At 50.7% G+C, this 18,298-nt stretch overlaps 1 non-coding gene and 1 pseudogene across 1 annotated transcript; both read right to left on the bottom strand.

The window, feature by feature from the left end:
- Positions 1-1,498: 1,498 nt before the first annotated feature.
- LOC139249466 (U1 spliceosomal RNA) lies at positions 1,499-1,662 on the bottom strand. The gene has a single exon (XR_011591182.1). It is a non-coding gene; the product is annotated as a U1 spliceosomal RNA (small nuclear RNA).
- A 4,264-nt stretch (positions 1,663-5,926) lies between these two features.
- LOC139249469 (U1 spliceosomal RNA) lies at positions 5,927-6,058 on the bottom strand (annotated as a pseudogene).
- Between the last annotated feature and the right edge of the window lie 12,240 nt (positions 6,059-18,298).

Below are 18,298 nucleotides of genomic sequence, written 5' to 3'. Positions count from 1 at the left end.
TTTTTTTTTGAAATTCGTAGCCAATCGTTCCAATTCTTTGTCAAATCACAAACGCCAGAGGTCACCTTGGGCCCATTCAAGGATCACTCTGCGCCAATGCTCTTAGCCAAAAGGCCTAGAGCCACTGCACCGTTCCTGGAAGTACTACAATACGAGGCACATTTATCCACATTATACTGCATCTGCCATGCATTTGCCCACTCACCGAACCTGTCCAAGTCACCCTGCAGCCTGTTAGCGTCCCCCTCACAGCTCACACCACCACCCAGTTTAGTGTCATCTGCAAACTTGTAGATATTACACTCAATTCCTTCATCCAAATCATTAATGTATATTGTAAAGAGCTGGGGTCCCAGCACTGAGCCCTGCGGCACCCCACTAGTCACTGCCTGCCATTCTGAAAAGGACCCGTTTATCCCGACTCTCTGCCAACCAGTCGTCTATCCACGTCAGTATATTACCCCCAATACCACGTGCTTTGATTTTACACACCAATGGGACCTTGTCAAAAGCCTTTTGAAAGTCCAAATACACCACATCCACTGGTTCTGCCTTGTCCACTCTACAAGTTACATCCTCAAAAAATTCGATAAGATTTGTCAAGCATGATTTCCCTTTCCTAAATCCATGCTGACTTGGACCGATCCTGTCACTGCTTTCCAAATGCGCTGCTATTTCATCCTTAATAAATGATTGCAACATTTTCCCCAGCACTGATGTCAGGCTAACCGGTCTATAATGACCCACTTTCTCTGTCCCTCCCTCCCTCCCTTTTTATATCGCAGCGTGGGCTGGCCCCGTGCTGTCCCTGGGTACCTGAACTCAGGCCTCTCCTGGTCCCCGATCACGTCCCTCCACAGTCTCTTCCCGCTCCTTCGCCCCGACCTCGTCGCTCCTGCTGTGTGTGCCCACGCGCCAATCAGCGAGCTGATCCAAAATAAGTGTGCTAAGATAGCGACAGATGAATTGAAAGAGATTTGTGGGTTGGATTTGATTTAATGCTAAAAATGCCCAAGCAATTTGTCCAAAGTAGCAGTGAAGAAAGCTGAATGAACTATGTGGCTAAAGCAAGTGAAAGTGCGTGACGTTCTGCTGAGACCATAGCTTCCGCACTGTGTGGAATTGTGGTCCCCGAGATCCAAGGGAGACATTTTCGGCAGTGAAATGTGATTTCTTAAAGCTGCAGACTGAAATATTGTGCCCCTGTTGGATTGTGTCTGTATGACAGCACAGTTCGACATGAGTTGTCCGTCGTCCCCTGTTGGATTGTCTGTGCATGATGATATGCGGCAGTTCGTCGGAATGGAGGAAGCCGAGAGTTTTGTGATGGCCTCTCACTTAACGTCTCACATGCTTCGCAGGGTTAGTGGCCATTTTTATCAGTGCCTCTGTTGAAAATAAAGTATTGCTGCTGTAATTGAAGTACAGGTTGAGATTAATGAATAATTATTGAAATTACAAATGCATATGTCGCTAATTCTGATATTAATTGCAAAGCCAGGGGAGAGCGCGAACGCAGTCCCCCACTACCACATATTTTGCAGTCGAGTATCCCGCATTTAGGGACATCGCAGGCTTCAGCACACCCGAAGTGCAATGGGCTAGCCTCGTCCTGGGAAAACCACCTTCTTGATCATTGTTACTCCCCTGCCAGGTAAGTATGCTCGATTTTCGCACACAACTGCCTCCCGACATCATCCGCTGCCTCTTAACGTCTCAACGACTCATGTATAAAAAATCACAATGTCCCTTTTCACAAAGTGCTGCTGCTTTGACATATCCATTCTGCTAAAATATTGCAATGTCTAATGATATACCCCTTGTAAAAACACTGCATTAATACAGAAGATGCCGTCCTTATTTGCATATTGCCCTTAAAAGGAAATCAAAGCTCCCTCAGTCACATGCCTTCGGGCCAGGGAAAGTTTTCCGCAAAAAGAATCGCGATGTATATTTATTGCCTGTGAAGTAAATGTTTGTCAAATCTTCACATGAAAACTAATTCAGAATCTGACGTGTTTGAAAAAGCAATGTTCCAGTTTTGCACAGGGGAAGATCAATAGGGAGGTGTGAGCTTGTGGCCGGGAGTCTTCGTCACAACAACAGCAACAACAAAAACTTGTATTTATATAGCGCCTTGAACGCAGTGAAACGTCCCAAGGCATTTTTTTAAATTTCAAAATATACTTTATTCATAAAAAAATCTGTACAGTACATTCAATGGCATTTCAGTACATTTAGCTGCGGTCAGCAATCCCATACAATACATCTGGGTGCTGACGGCAGTTCCGTTCGTTACATTTCTTGTTTTTCAGTTCAAGTGCAATTCGGTCCAATAAACGGTATACATTGTGGTACATTCACACAAATTACGTTTCATGTGTTACAATCCAGTGCATGGAATGGGTGACGGTACATTTACATTTTTCTTTTCAAACATGCATTTCGTAACACACCTTGCATTATACATGGCACGACATTGGTGTTTACAGATTTGGTGCTCTATGTACACAAAAAGTAAATTACAAATACAGCCCGAGGGGAGTTTTGTACTGATTCCATCCCCCGGGTTTACCGTGGCAGAAGAGCTTTAAACTGTGGCCCTTCCCCACCGTGCCTTTGCGGCGACTGCGCCAATTTTCAGTGCGTCCCTCAGCACGTATTCCTGGATCTTGGATTGCGCCAGTCTGCAACACGCAGACGTGGACATCTCCTTGCTCTGGAAAACCAGCAAGTTTCGGCAAGACCAAAGAGCGTCTTTGACCGAGTTGATGGCCCTCCAGCAGCAGGTGATGTCAGTCACGGTGTGTGTCCCTTGGAACAGCCCGTAGAGCACAGAGTCCTGTGTTACGGAGCTGCTCGGGATGAACCTCGACAGCAACCACTGCATCTCTTTCCAGACCTGCCTTGCGAAGGCGCAATCCTGAAGGAGATGGGTGACAGTCTTGTCCGCCCCGCAGCCGACTCGGGGGCACCGTGCTGTGCTGTTGAGGCGTCGGCTGTGCATGAACGCTCTGACGGGTAGGGCCCTCCTCACCGCAAACCAAGCTACGTCTTGGTGCTTGTGTGAAAGCTCTGACGATGAGACGTTCTGCCAAACGAGTTCGACAGTCTGCTCAGGGAACCACCCGACAGGGTCCACCCTCTCCTTCTTTCGTAGGGCGTCCAGGACCTTACGTGCTGACCACTGTTTTATGGCCTTGTGGTCAAAGGAGTTTCTTTTGAAAAACTTTTCCACGAAGGACAGGTGGACAGGCATGGTCCAGCTGGTGGGGGCATTTCGCGGCAGCGTGGCCAGACCCATCCTTCTCAACACCGGAGACAGGTAGAACCTCAGCACGTAGTGACACTTGGTGTTTGTGTACCGGGGGTCTGTGCATAGCTTGATGCAGCCGCACACAAAGGTGGCCATCAGGATGAGGGCCACGTTCGGAACGTCCTTTCCTCCACTGTCCAGAGATTTGTACATCGTGTCTCTGCGGACACGGTCCATTTTGGACCTCCAGACAAAGTGGAAGACGGCCCGGGTGACTGCCGCGGCACAGGAGCGTGAGATGGGCCAGACCTGTGCTACGTACAGCAACCCCGAGAGCACCTCACTCCTGATGACCAGGTTCTTGCCTGTGATGGAAAGGGAGCGCTGCTCCCAAAATGCCAGTTTCTGTCTGACCTTGGCAATGCGCTCGTCCCAGTTTTTGGCGCACGCCCCGTCAGCTCCGAACCATATTCCCAGCACCTTCAGGAAATCTGGCTTGACGGTAAAGGGAATGGAGGCTCGGTCGGTCCAGTGGCCAAAGAGCATGGCCTCGCTCTTGGTGCGATTGACCTTTGCTCCTGAGGCCAGTTCAAACTCGTCGCAGATTGAGAGCAATCTGCGGACCGACTGCGGATCCGAGCAAAAGACGGCGACGTGGTCCATGTACAGGGAGGTCTTGACCTGAGCGCCTCCGCTGCCTGGGATCGTCACCCCTCTAATGCCCGCATCCTTCCTGATGGACTTGGCAAAGGGCTCGATACAACACACAAACAAGACAGACGAGAGAGGACAGCCTTGCCTGACTCCAGATCTGATTGGATATATTTCGTGAATTGGCCTCAACAACTTTCTGTGGTAAAGAATGCCACAGGTTCACCACTCTCTGGGTGAAGAAGTTTCTCCTCATCTCGGTCCCAAATGGCTTACCCCTTATCCTTAGACTGTGACCACTGGTTCTGGACTTCCCCAACATTGGGAACATTCTTCCTGCATCTAACCTGTCTGAACCCATCAGAATTTTAAACGTTTCTATGAGATCCCCTCTCATTCTTCTGAACTCCGTGAATACAAGCACAGTTGATTCAGTCTTTCTTGATAGGTCAGTCTCGCCATCCCGGGAATCAGTCTGGTGAACCTTCGCTGCACTCCCTCAATTGCAAGAATATCCTTCCTCAAGTTAGGAGACCAAAACTGTACACAATACTCCAGGACCTCCGGGTGGTTTCTCCCTGGTCAGGAAGGTATATGCTTACATTTTTGTAAACAGGAGGTGGGTGGGATGGCTTGACCCATCCACCTCCACGGAGGTGTGTGGGGGACCTGACCCATCCACCTCCATGGCACGAACCTGGTATTGCAGTACTTCCAGGAACGGTGCAGTGGCTCTTGGCCTTTTGGCTAAGAGCATTGGCGCAGAGTGATCCTTGACTGGTGCAGGGTGACCTCTGGCGTTTGTGACTTGACAAAGAATTGGAAACGATCGGCTACGAATTTATAAAAAAAAAAAAAAAAAAATACTCCAGGTGTGGGTGGGGTGGTTTGACCCATCCACCTCCATGGCACGAACCTGGTAATGCAGTCCTTCCAGGAACGGTGCTTTGGGTCTAGGCCTTTTGGCTAAGAGCAAAAACATTGGCGCAGAGTGATCCTTGAATGGGCCCAAGGTGACCCCTGGCGTTTATGATCTGACAAGTTGATCTGACAAAGAATTGGAAAGATTGGCAACGAATAAAACATTAAAAAAAAATACTCCAGGTGTGGCCTCACCAAGGCCCTGTACAACTGTAGCAACACCTCCCTGCCCCTGTACTCAAACCCCCTCGCTATGAAGGCCAACATGCCATTTGCTTTCTTAACCGCCTGCTGTACCTGCATGCCAACCTTCAATGACTGATGTACCATGACACCCAGGTCTCGTTGCACCTCCCCTTTTCCTAATCTGTCACCATTCAGATAATAGTCTGTCTCTCTGTTTTTACCACCAAAGTGGATGACCTCACATTTATCCACATTATACTTCATCTGCCATGCATTTGCCCAGTCACCTAACCTATCCAAGTCACTCTGCAGCCTCATAGCATCCTCCTCGCAGCTCACACTGCCACCCAACTTCGTTTCATCGGCAAATTTGGAGATACTACATTTAATCCCGTCGTCTAAATCATGAATGTACAATGTAAACAGCTGGGGGCCCAGCACAGAACCTTGCGGTAGCGCACTAGTCACTGCCTGCCATTCTGAAAATTACCCATTTACTCCTGCTCTTTGTTTCCTGCCTGACAAGCAGTTCTCAATCCATGTCAGCACACCCCCCAATCCCATGTTGTTTAACTTTGCACATTAATCATTAAGGGAGACATTGAAGATACTGAAATGTGATTTCGTGTTGTTACTTTAAACGGCAGACTGACTCCCCCTGTTGGATTGTGTCTGTATCAGAGCTTCTCCCTCGCCCCATGTTGGATTTTCTGTGCATCCGCATCATCGGCAGTCGCTCGGAATGGAGGAAGCCTGTTGTTGCTTCGACTCCGAGAGTTCTGTGATGGCCTCTTCAACGTGTCAACGAGGCTTTGCAGGGTACTGGCCATTTCGAATCACTCCCTCTGTTAAAATGAAAGTTTCCCGTGACATTGATCAACAAATATTGAATAAGTGCATATATTTATAAACCACGGGAGATCGCGAACACACTCCCCGACTACCACAAATTCTGCAGTCGAGGATCCCGCATTTGGGAACATCGCAGGCAACGCCCTGGAAGCACCAACTTCTTGATCATGGTTAATCCCCTGCATGGTTTATGCATTATTTTCGCACACACTGCCTCCCGACATCATCCGCTGCCTCTTAACGTCTCAGCGAATCATGTCTAAAAATCACAATGTCCCTTTTCACAAAGTGGTGCTGCTTTGACATGTCCATTCTGCTAAAATATTGCAATGTCTAATGATATATCCCTTGTGAAAACACTGCAGTAATACAGAAGATAGAGTCCTTATTTGCATATTGCCCTTAAAAGGAAATCAAAGCTCCCTCAGTAACATGCCTTCGGGCCAGGGAAAGTTTTCCGCAAATATAATCGCGATGTATATTTATTGCCTGTGAAGTAAATGTTTGTCAAATCTTCACATGAAAACTAATTCAGAATCTGACGTGTTTGAAAAAGCAATGTTCCAGTTTTGCACAGGGGAAGATCAAGAGGGAGGTGTGAGCTTGTGGCCGGGAGTCTTCGTCACAACAACAGCAACAACAAAAACTTGTATTTATATAGCGCCTTTAACGCAGTGAAACGTCCCAAGGCATTTGCCAGGACTAAGACCTGTGACATTCACCCTCTGTGGTGGAACCATTTCACCACTTTCCCATAACCCATCTCACTCCACCTTCTTTTGTTGAAGTGGGGCTCCAATTTTTTGCAGAGCCGCTATCAGCGGGCGTGCTTTCAGCTGCCTTGGCCCGAAACACTGGAATTCCCCCCCAAAAACATCTGCCCCTTTAAGACGCTCCTTCAAGACGCTCTTTGACCAAACTTTAGGTCACCTGTCCTCACACCTCCTGATGTGGCTCGGTGTCAAGTTTTTTTTGATAACACTCCTGTGAAGTGCCTTGGAATGTTTTACTACGTTAAAGGCGCTATATAAATGACGCATTGATCAGTAAATAAGGATAAACTTTTTCCAGTGTCAGAAGGTCATTAACCAGGGGACAGAGATTGAAGAAAATTTGCCAAAGAACGAGAGGCAACAGGAGGATGTCCGCTCCCCGACCTGAAGCGACTAAAGGTAAAACAACATTATGCAGCAAATTGTTGTGAGCTGTGTGAAAAGGTGGTGGAAGCACATTGAATAGTAATGTGGAAAAGTTAATTTGGATAATACTTGAAGGAAAAATACTCATCACTGAAAGAGTGAAAAGAGTTGGCCGCATGCTCTGGCCCAGCATGTAACCATTCATATTAAAAACTGGACCCCAGCAATTTCTCTCACTTACTTTGTATACTTTTTTATGAATTGCAAAGTCTGCATGGCAGCCCCATAGTGTCCTGGTCAATATTTATTCCTCAATCAACATGACAAAAACAGATTATCTGGTTATTATCACATTGCTGTTTGTGGGAGTTTGCTGTGTGCAAATTGGCTGCCGTGTTTCCCACATTACAACAGTGACTTCACTCCAAAAGTACTTTATTGGCTGTAAAGCGCATTGAGACATAGAAACATAGAAAATAGGTGCAGGAGGAGGCCATTCGGCCCTTCGAGCCTGCACCACCATTCAATGAGTTCATGGCTGAACATGAAACCTCAGTACCCCATTCCTGCTTTCTCGCCATACCCCTTGATCCCCCTAGTAGTAAGGACTACATCTAACTCCTTTTTGAAGATATTTAGTGAATTGGCCTCAACAACTTCCTGTGGTAGAGAATTCCACAGGTTCACCACTCTCTGGGTGAAGAAGTTTCTCCTCATCTCGGTCCTAAATGGCTTACCCTTTATCCTTAGACTGTGACCCCTGGTTCTGGACTTCCCCAACATTGGGAACATTCTTCTTGCATCTAACCTGTCCAAACCCGTCAGAATTTTAAATGTTTCGATGAGATCCCCTCTCATTCTTCTGAACTCCAGTGAATACAAGCCCAGTTGATCCAGTCTTTCTTGATATGTCAGTCCCGCCATCCCGGGTGATCAAGAAAATCGCTCTATAATTGCAAGTCTTTCTTTCTTACAACGTACCAAAAGTAGAAGATACTTTCTCCACTCGGTTAAAATGTATGTTCCGACAAGCGACTGTGACTTTAACTGTAAAATGTCCTGACACATCAGCTCGAGTTGTGCAATTTCCTCGAATCATAGAAAAATTACGACACAGGAGGCCATTCGGCCCATCGTGTATGCGCCGATTGAAAAAGAGCTACCCAGCCTAACCCCACCTTCCAGCACTAGGTCCGTAGCCCTGTAGGTTACGACTCTTCAAGTGCACACCCAAGTACTTTTTAAATGTGATAAGGGTTTCTGTCTCTATCACCCTTTCAGGCAGTGAGTTCCAGACCCCCACTACCTTCTGGGTGAAGAAATGTTCCCTCATCTCCCCGCGAGTCCAACTACTTTAAATCTATGTCCCCTGGTTATTGACCCTCTCCGCGAAGGGAAATAGGTCCTTCCTATCCACTCTATCTAGGCCCCTCATAATTTTATACACCTCAATTAAATCTCCTCTCAACCATATCTGTTCCAAGGAAAAAAACTCCAGCCGATCCAATCTTTCCTCATAGCTAAAGTTTTCCAGTCCTGGCAACATCCTCGTAAATCTCCTCTGCACACTTTCTAGTGCAATTCCATCCTTCCTGTAATGCGGTGACCAGAACTGCATGTAGTACTCAAGCTGTGGCCTAACTAGTGTTGTAAACAGTTCTAGCATAACTTCCCTGCTCTTGTATTCTGTGTCTCAGCTCATAAAGCAAAGCATTCCAAATGCCTTTATAACTACCTTATCGAGCTGTCCAGCTACATTTAAGGATCTGTGGACATATACTCCAAGGTCCCTCTCTTCCTCCACACCACTCAGTATCCCCCCATGTATTGTGTATTCCCTTGCCTTGTTCATGCTCCCCAAGTGCATTGCCTCACTTTTCTGGGTTGAATTCCATTTGCCACTTTTCTGCCCAAATGACCAGTTCATCGATATCTTCCTGCAGTCTAAAGCTTTCCTCCTCAATGTCAACCACATGGTCAATTCTTGTATCATCTGCAAATTTCTTTATCATGTCCCCGACATTTACGTCCAAATCATTCATTTGTCGTCGTTCTGTACATTTAAAAAACATATTTAACCAGCAAGTTTTTTTGAGTGTCAGCAAATTCAACGGGCAATTCATTGTTTTTATTTTGCTGCCTTTCAGTCATGTGAAACTCAATGAGAATTTAGTCAGGCAGGGAATAGGTACGTTACTGTTTGAGGAGATCTTGCTCCATGCCAGATTGTGGCTTGCTGAAGCAGTAACTACCTAACTTTACAAGGATGATACCAGAAATGCGAGGTTATACCCATGAGGAAAGGATGAACAGTCTGGGTCTGTTTTCTCTTGAAAGGAGAAGGCTGAGGGGTGACCTAATAGAGGTCTTTACAATTATGAAAGGTTTTGATAGAGTGGACACAGAGGGAATGTTTCCACTTGTGGGTAGGAACAAAACTTGAGGCCATCAATACACGATAGTTACCAAGAAATCAAATAGGGAGTTCAGAAGAAACTTCTCTACCCAGAGAGGGGTGAGAATGTGGAACTCGCTACTATAGGGAGTAGTTGAGGTGAATAGTATCGATGCATTTAAGGGGAGGCAAGATAAGCGTATGAGGGAGAAGGGAACAGAGTGTTGTGCTGAGAGTTAGATGAGGAAAGATGGGAGGAGGCTCAAGTGGAGTACAAACTGCGGCATGGACTGGTTGAGCCGAATAGCCTTTTTTTGTGCTGCAAGTCCGATGTAATCTGCTCCCTTCGTTAAAGAACAGAGAACCCATTCAGCCGCCCGCTATCAGCGACATTCTGACAATCCACAAAAGAAAACAACTTTCAAATGTGCAAAAGCTGATAAATTTATTTACAAACAGAAGAATGAACCAATAATTTTTGCTACCAAAGTGCTTGAGGGTTTCTTCATTCGAAGACCCATACAAGGTACTCTTTCAGAATGCGCAACAAAAATATATTCCAGTGAAAAAGAAGGGCGGCAAGAGAAGAGATAACCAGCCGTGGATAACCAAGGAAATAAAGGAAAGTATCAAATCAAAGACCAATGCGTATAAGGTGGCCAAGGTTAGTGGGAAACTAGAGGATTGGGAAGATTTTCAGCAATAGCAAAGAATGACTAAAAAAGCAATAAAGAAAGGGAAGATAGATTACGAAGGTAAACTTGCGCAAAACATAAAAACAGATAGTAAAAGCTTTTACAGATATATAAAACGGAAAAGAGTGACTAAAGTAAATGTTGGTCCCTTAGAAGATGAAAAGGGGGATTTAATAATGGGAAATGTGGAAATGGCTGAGACCTTAAACAATTATTTTGCTTCCGTCTTCACAGTGGAAGACACAAAAACCATGCCACAAATTGCTGGTCATAGGAATGTGGGAAGGGAGGACCTTGAGATGATCACTATCACTAGGGAGGTAGTGCTGGACAGACTAATGGGATTGAAGGTAGACAAGTCCCCTGGTCCTGATGAAATGCATCCCAGATGCACGGAAGTTATAGCAGATGCATTTGTTATAATCTACCAAAATTCTCTGGACTCTGGGGAAGTACCAGTGGATTGGAGAGCAGCTAATGTAACGCCTCTGTTTAAAAAAGGGGGCAGGCAAAAGGCAGGTAACTATAGGCCGGTTAGTTTAACATCTGTAGTGGGGAAAATGCTTGAAACTATCATTAAGGAAGAAATAGCGGGACATCTGGATAGGAATAGTGCAATCAAGCAGACGCAGCATGGATTCATGAAAGGGAAATCATGTTTAACTAACTTACTGGAATTCTTTGAGGATATAACGAGCATGGTGGATAGAGGTGTACCGATGGATGTGGTGTATTTAGATTTCCAAAAGGCATTCGATAAGGTGCCACACAAAAGGTTACTGCAGAAGATAAAGGTACGCGCAGTCAGAGGAAATGTATTAGCATGGATAGAGAATTGGCTGGCGAACAGAAACCAGAGAGTCGGGATAAATGGGTCCTTTTCCGGTTGGAAATCAGTGGTTAGTGGTGTGCCACAGGGATCAGTGCTGGGACCACAACTGTTTACAATATACATAGATGACCTAGAGGAGGGGACAGAGTGTAGTGCAACAAAATTTGCAGATGACACTAAGATTAGTGGGAAAGCGGGTTGTGTAGAGGACTCAGAGAGGCTACAAGGAGTTTTGGATAGGTTAAGCGAATGGGCTAAGGTTTGGCAGATGGAATACAATGTCGGAAAGTGTGAGGTCATCCACCTTGGGAAAAAAAACAGTAAAAGGGAATATTATTTGAATGGGGAGAAATTACAACATGCTGTGGTGCAGAGGGACCTGGGGGTCCTTGTGCATGAAACTCTTTTAGAGTCTACCTGTAAAACATAAAACATTAAACCGTGCCACCCGACCTGGATGACACACCAGACATTTACAAGGCCTTTTTTTTTTGTGTTTTTCTTTTTTTGGTTTTTTTTTGGGCACTAAAATCACATTTTTCCCCCAGTGCCCGCTATAAAAGGGAAGGGGGACACTAAAAGCACCGGCAATTAAAACAAATTAAACTTTAAAACGTAAAATCAAATTAAAATGTGGTTGCCGGGCGTGATGATGCACTCCAGTCCCTCCGGTGCCCACCTCTCGCGGAAGGCCGCGAGCGTACCGGTGGACACCGCGTGCTCCATCTCCAAGGACACCCTGGACCGGATGTAAGAGCGGAAGAGAGGCAGGCAGTCAGGTTGAACGACCCCCTCGACCGCCCGCTGCCTGGACCGGCTGATGGCACCCTTGGCCGTGCCCAGGAGCAGTCCTACGAGGAGGCCCTCGGACCTACCCGCTCCCCTCCGCACAGGGTGCCCAAAGATCAGGAGAGTGGGACTGAAGTGCAGCCAGAATTTCAGGAGCAGCCCCTTCACACAATAGAACAGGGGCTGCAACCTCGTGCACTCAATAAAAACATGGAACACGGACTCCTCCAGACCGCAGAAATTGCAGGCGGCCTGGGAGTCCGTGAACCGGCTTAAAAATTTGTTGCACGGCACTGCTCCGTGCACCACCCTCCAGGCCAAATCCCCGATGAATAGTGGGAGGACTCCCGCATAGAGTGCCCTCCATCGGGGACCCCCGCCTCCTCCGGACGGCAAGATGGTACGCCATGGCGTGTCCGGACGGCCGCCGAGGATGGCAAAGTTGAGAGTGTGCAGGAGCAGCCCGTACAGGAAACCCCTCCGCGCGGAACTGAAAGGCACGGAGGGGATTTCCCCGAGGCGGCTCAAGTTGTGAGGCGCCGGCCCCCGAGGGAGGTTCCGGGGTTTGGCGCCAATGAGGAATTCCGTCCGGACGGGGGTCAGTTCGGACGGGATCTCCCCACGTGCTTGAGCCTCCTCGATGCACCTAACGGAGTCAGGGCCCAGAGCTGTTTTTAGCGACTCGATGGTTTCGGCCGCGTGGCGGACGTCGGCTGAATTTAGGCGCCGCGTCAGCGTGCCTGGCACCATCCAGCCCGCTCCTCTGCCATCGAGCAGGTCCCTGACTCTGGTCACCTCAGCCCTCTCTTCCGACCGCCACATAAAACCTCGGTCGTGGAGGTACGGATTCCCGAGCAGCGGCTCCTGCAGGACAGCCGCCACTCCAGCCGGCGGAGAGCTGCGCTTGGTGGAGACTTTGTTCCAGACCCTGATGAGTTCCTTATAAAAGACAGGCAGCTCCCGGAGGGCGGTCCTGACGCCCCCCAAGTTCACAAACAGGAGCTGCGTGTCGTAATTGAGGTCGCGCTGCTGGCGGAAGAAATACATCGCCAGAGCACACCACCTAGGAGGGGGCTCGACGTAAAGGTATCTCTGCAGGGTCTGAAGACTGAAAGTCGCGAGCTGGGTGCTGACGCACACCAACGACTGACCGCCCTCCTCAAGCGGGAGACTCAAGACCGCGGCAGAGACCCAGTGCTTCCTGGTGTTCCAGAAGAAGTCCACCAGCTTCTTCTGTATCTTGGCGACCAACGCAGGGGGAGGGGTCAAAGTGACCAGCCGGTACCACAACATTGCGGCCACCAGCTGGTTTATGACTAGCGCTCGACCCCTGTAGGACAGCACTCGGAGCAGTCCTGTCCAGCGCCCTAGGCGAGCGGCGACCTTGGCCTCCAGCTCCTGCCAGTTCGCCGGCCAGGCTTCCTCGTCGGGGCTAAGGTAGACTCCCAGATAGAGGAGATGGGTCGTGCTCCAGGCAAAAGGCCTGAGCTCCTCTGGCAGGGAGTCCACCCGCCACTGACCCACCAGGAGTCCGGAACATTTCTCCCAGTTGATCCTGGCGGAGGACGCGGCCGAGTAAATCTCCTGGCACTCACGCATCCTCCGCAGGTCAGCGGGATCCTCTACCGCGAGGAGCACGTCATCGGCGTAAGCCGAGAGGACGACCTCCACGCCCGGCCCTTGCAGAGCCAGTCCCGTCAACCTCGTCCGCAGGAGGCGCAGGAAAGGCTCCACGCAGACGGCGTATAACTGGCCAGACATGGGGCATCCCTGGCGCACCCCTCTCCTAAAGTGAAGGGGCGCCGTCAAGGACCCGTTAACCTTAATCAGACACTCCGCGGCGGCGTACAAAAGTCGGATCCGGGCGACGAAATGCGTCCCGAACCCGAAAGCGCGCAGAGTTCTGAGCAGATAGTCGTGATCCACCCTGTCGAACGCCTTCTCTTGGTCGAGAGATAGGAAGGCGACCGACAGACCAGCCTCCTGGAAATGATGGATGAGGTCCCGGACCAGATGGATGTTGTCGTGGATTGTCCGGCCCGGGACCGTGTAGGACTGGTCGGGGTGGATCATGTGGTCCAGCACGGCACCAAGGCGAGCAGACATCGCCCTGGCGAAGATTTTGTAGTCCGTGGTGAGGAGGGAGACCGGGCGCCAGTTCTTAAGGAGGCGGAGATCGCCCTTCTTAGGCAGCAGGACGATGACTGCCCTGCGCCAAGAGAGGGGCATCTCCCCGGTCGCCAGACTTTCCCCCAGGACCCGCGCGTAGTCGCCCCCCAGGACGTCCCAGAACGCCCTGTGGAACTCCACGGTCAGCCCGTCCAGCCCCGGGGATTTTCCCCTCGAGAGCCGGTCGAGGGCGCCGGTCAGCTCCGCCAGGCTTAGCGGAGCTTCCAGATTTTCGGCGTCCTCCGGGCTGACCTTCGGCAGGTCCTCCCACAAAACTCTACGCGCTTCCTCGTTGGACGGATCCGGAGAGAACAGAGCCCCATAATATTCACGGGCCCTGTTGTTGACGCCCTCCGGATCCGAGACGAGAGAGCCGTCGTCGGCCAGCAGCGTCAAGAGCTGCTTACGGACACTCTGCCTTTTTTCCAGCGAGTAGAAGAAGGGGGAGCCGCGGTCCAGATCCCGCAGGAACCGGATCCGCGACCTCACGAACGCGCCTCGGGACCCGACGAGCTGCAGGTCCTTCAGCGCGGCCTTCTTCGCTTCGTACACCGTCCGCAGGGCCGGGTCCTCGACAACTTGACCGAGACGGGATTCCAGGTCGAGCACCTCTTTTTCTAGGCGCCCGATCCTGGCCGCCCGCCTCTTGGTCGACCCCCTCGCGTACTCTTGACAGAAGATGCGGACGTGATGAGCCTTGCCCACGTCCCACCATAGCCTCAAGGAGGGGAAGCCCCCCTGCTTCCTTCTCCAGTCGGACCAGAAACGACGGAACGAGTCCTGGAACCGCACGTCCTCCAGCAGCTGGTTGTTAAAATGTCAGTACGCGGACCCCGTCCTCGCGCGGAGCGAAGCGAGCTCCGCCCACACCAGGTGGTGGTCCGAACACGGCACCGGCCGCATGGAGGCCGCCGGGACGCAGGAAACGTACGCCCGAGACACGTAAAGGCGGTCGACTCTGGACCATCCTACTCCAGGCCTCACCCAATTAAAGGCGCTGGAGTCGGGGTGGAGATTTCGCCAGACGTCCACCAAGTCGAAGGACCCGACCAGGTCCCTCAACTTCTCCATCGCCGTCATGCACTGCGGGGCACCGGAGCGGTCCCTCGCCTTGAGGGTGCAGTTAAAATCCCCCCCGAGGACAATGCAGTCGCCGACGTCGACGGAGCCAAGAAGAGCAGACACCCCTTCAAAGAAGCGCGTTTGCTGCGGGCCGGGCTGAGGGGCGTACACGTTCACGAGATGGAGCGGCACGTCTCCCAGGCGAACCGTTACGTGCAGCAAGCGGCCTGGCACGGGCTCCTCGACCCCCAAGATCTCCGGCTGAAAATGCGGGCCCAGCAAGATGGCCACCCCACTAGAAGTGGCAGTGAGGTGGCTCATGCGGACCTCTCCTTGCCATTCCAGGAGTCACGTGGCTTCGTCTCCTGGAACGGTGTGGGTTTCTTGCAGGAAGCACACCGCATATTTCCCCTCCCGCAGGAGCGAAAAATTGTCAAATCTACGGCGTGCCCCTCTGCCGCCGTTGATGTTGAGGCTGGCTATGGTTATCTTCATAGCAAAAGCATAGTGCAACCTCTACCTTAACCTATTGTGGGGGAGGGAGCGGAGTCTTTTGTTGAACTCCACTCCCTCCACAGCCCAGCGAGGAGTCCCTCGAGCTCACGCTGCTCAAGGTGTTGCGCCTTTGTCAAGGGCCCGCCCGCGGCCAAGGTTTTAGCGGCGGCGCGGACGGACCCCTTGATCAGCTCTGGCTCGGACCATTTTTCCAGGGCCAGTTGGGCTCGGTTGCAGCGACCCCGGCTCTGGGCCAAAAAGTCCCGGAGTTCCTTTGCAGGAATGAGGAGGGTCTCAGCGGCGGCCGCGAGCAGATCCACCGCCTTGCTGGCGGTGGTCTCTAGTTCTTCTCCCGCGTCCCCCACCGAGTCCCCGTCCTCCTCCGGGAGGTGGCCGCCAGCAGCCGGCCCATCGACCGCACAAGGTACGGCAAATGAACCGGCCGCTCCAACCGGCCCTGGCTCTGCCCCGATCCCACCCCCAGGATCGTCGGCAGAGGAGTCCCTACTGGGCTCTTTTAAAAATGGTGCCGGGTCGGGAAACGACAGCGGAAGGGGTTCCCCCTCCGCCCCAGGAACCGGGGAACAAGGAGAGGCCCGGCCATAGGAAATCCCCAGGCCCTCCAAGTGCTCCAGCTCCAAAGTAGGGGGCGAGGGTGGGTGTTCCTCCCCCTCCCCGCTGCCACCCCCCGGCCCAGCATTTACAGTGTCATTAAAATCATTAATTTCAGTTTCTGTCGGGTCGAGTGACTCCCGGGGGAAGTTGGTTAATAGCTGGGCGGGCTCAGGTTCGGCCTTTTCGGCCCCGCCCGCCTCAGTCCCCGGGACACCCGGCCCGCCGGCAAAGCATTCCTCCGCTGGCCCCAAGCCCCCCACGACAGGCAGATCCTCCACGCCATCCCCGGGAGGCAGAGGCTGGGCAGCCTCGACCGGCTCACCCTCCCCGGGGACAGACTGCTCTCAATGAGGCACAACTCTCCTCTAGTTGACAATTGGAGAGGGGCCTTGCTCCCTCTGCTCAGTTGTCTTAATTGTTTTTTTTCAATTAGGAGGAAAGGGCTCTCAGAGAGAGAGGGGAGAGACAGAGAGAGAGAGAAAGTGAGAGGGGTGGGAAAGAGGGAAGCTGCGAGGGCAGGTCTCCGCTCACAACGATGGGTGGTTGTTTCTTGAGGTGCACCCCTCAGATGGCAAAAAACACAGTCTTTGTAGATGGTCTTCGGGTGGGGGGAGAAGATGTCTTCACCTGGGACAGCTGGAGCCACCCAGGCACACACTCCCAACGATGTTAAATAGGATGATTAATAATTCTTCAGCCAAGTAGCTCCAGCTATCCCAGGCTAGGCAATGGGGGAGGGGTGCTTCAGTGGTGTGTGGGGCCTAGCTGTAAGCAAGACCCCCCCACACACACAGCCCCCGCAATGTTCCAGGCCTTGAAGAAATCTTCTTTTCTCCCCCCACCAATAAAACAATGTCTTTTAGGGGAATGCACCAGTACACCCACCTGTAGAATGTTGTCGAGTCTCCCTCCTTCCACACAGGTTGTTGTTCTTTTCCCCCTCTCTCCAACTCTCTGTAGAAGTAATAAAGTTGTTTAATTTTCTGCTCTCCTCCTCTCCCTCTGGATGGATTGTAATGAAGTAAGCCCCTTCCTCCTCTTCCTGGGCTGGTCTGAGTACAGGGGCAGGGAGGTGTTGCTACAATTGTACAGGGCCTTGGTGAGGCCACACCTGGAGTATTGTGTACAGTTTTGGTCTCCTAACCTGAGGAAGGACATTCTTGCTATTGAGGGAGTGCAGCGAAGGTTCACCAGACTGATTCCCGGGATGGCGGGACTGACCTATCAAGAAAGACTGGATCAACTGGGCTTGTATTCACTGGAGTTCAGAAGAATGAGAGGGGACCTCATGGAAACGTTTAAAATTCTGACGGGGTTAGACAGGTTAGATGCAGGAAGAATGTTCCCAATGTTGGGGAAGTCCAGAACCAGGGGACACAGTCTAAGGATAAGGGGGAAGCCATTTAGGACCGAGATGAGGAGGAATTTCTTCACCCAGAGAGTGGTGAACCTGTGGAATTCTCTACCACAGAAAGTTGTTGAGGCCAATTCACTAAATATATTCAAAAAGGAGTTAGATGAAGTCCTTACTACTAGGGGAATCAAGGGGTATGGTGAGAAAGCAGGAATGGGGTACTGAAGTTGCATGTTCAGCCATGAACTCATTGAATGGTGGTGCAGGCTAGAAGGGCCGAATGGCCTACTCCTGCACCTATTTTCTATGTTTCTATGTTTCTATGGTTCATAAATGCCTTCAGGCAGGAGCTACAGCAGGGAGCTCATTCCCTCACTGCTCCAGGCTCCAAATGATCAGGCCACGCCTCCAATAGCTGTTCACAGATTTCTGAAAGTAGCAGGCCAGGTGGATAAGGTGGTTAAAAAGGCATACGGAATGCTTGCCTTTATTGGCCGAGGCAGAGATTATAAGAGCAGAAGGGTTATACTTAAATTGTATAACAGCTTGGTTAGCCACAGCTGCAGTACTGCATGCAGTTCTGGTCACCGTATTATAGGAAGGATGTGATTGCACTCGAGAGGGTGCAGAGGAGATTTACGAGGATGCTGCCTGGAATGGAGAATCTTAGTTATAAGGACAGACTGGATAGGCTGGGTTTGTTCTCATTGGAACAGAGGAGGTTGAGAGGAGACCTCTTCGAGGTGTACAAAATATTGAGGGGCCTGGACATAGTGGATAGTAACAGTCTATTTCCATTGGTGGAGGTGTCTATTACGAGAGGGCATAGTTTTAAGATGGTTGGTGGAAAGTTGAGAGGGGATTTGAGGAGGGGCTTTTTTACGCAG

This window comes from Pristiophorus japonicus, unplaced genomic scaffold (assembly GCF_044704955.1).
Source record: "Pristiophorus japonicus isolate sPriJap1 unplaced genomic scaffold, sPriJap1.hap1 HAP1_SCAFFOLD_314, whole genome shotgun sequence".
Classification (NCBI taxonomy): Eukaryota; Metazoa; Chordata; class Chondrichthyes; family Pristiophoridae; genus Pristiophorus; species Pristiophorus japonicus.
This window is presented reverse-complemented; position numbering and strand designations above follow the sequence as displayed.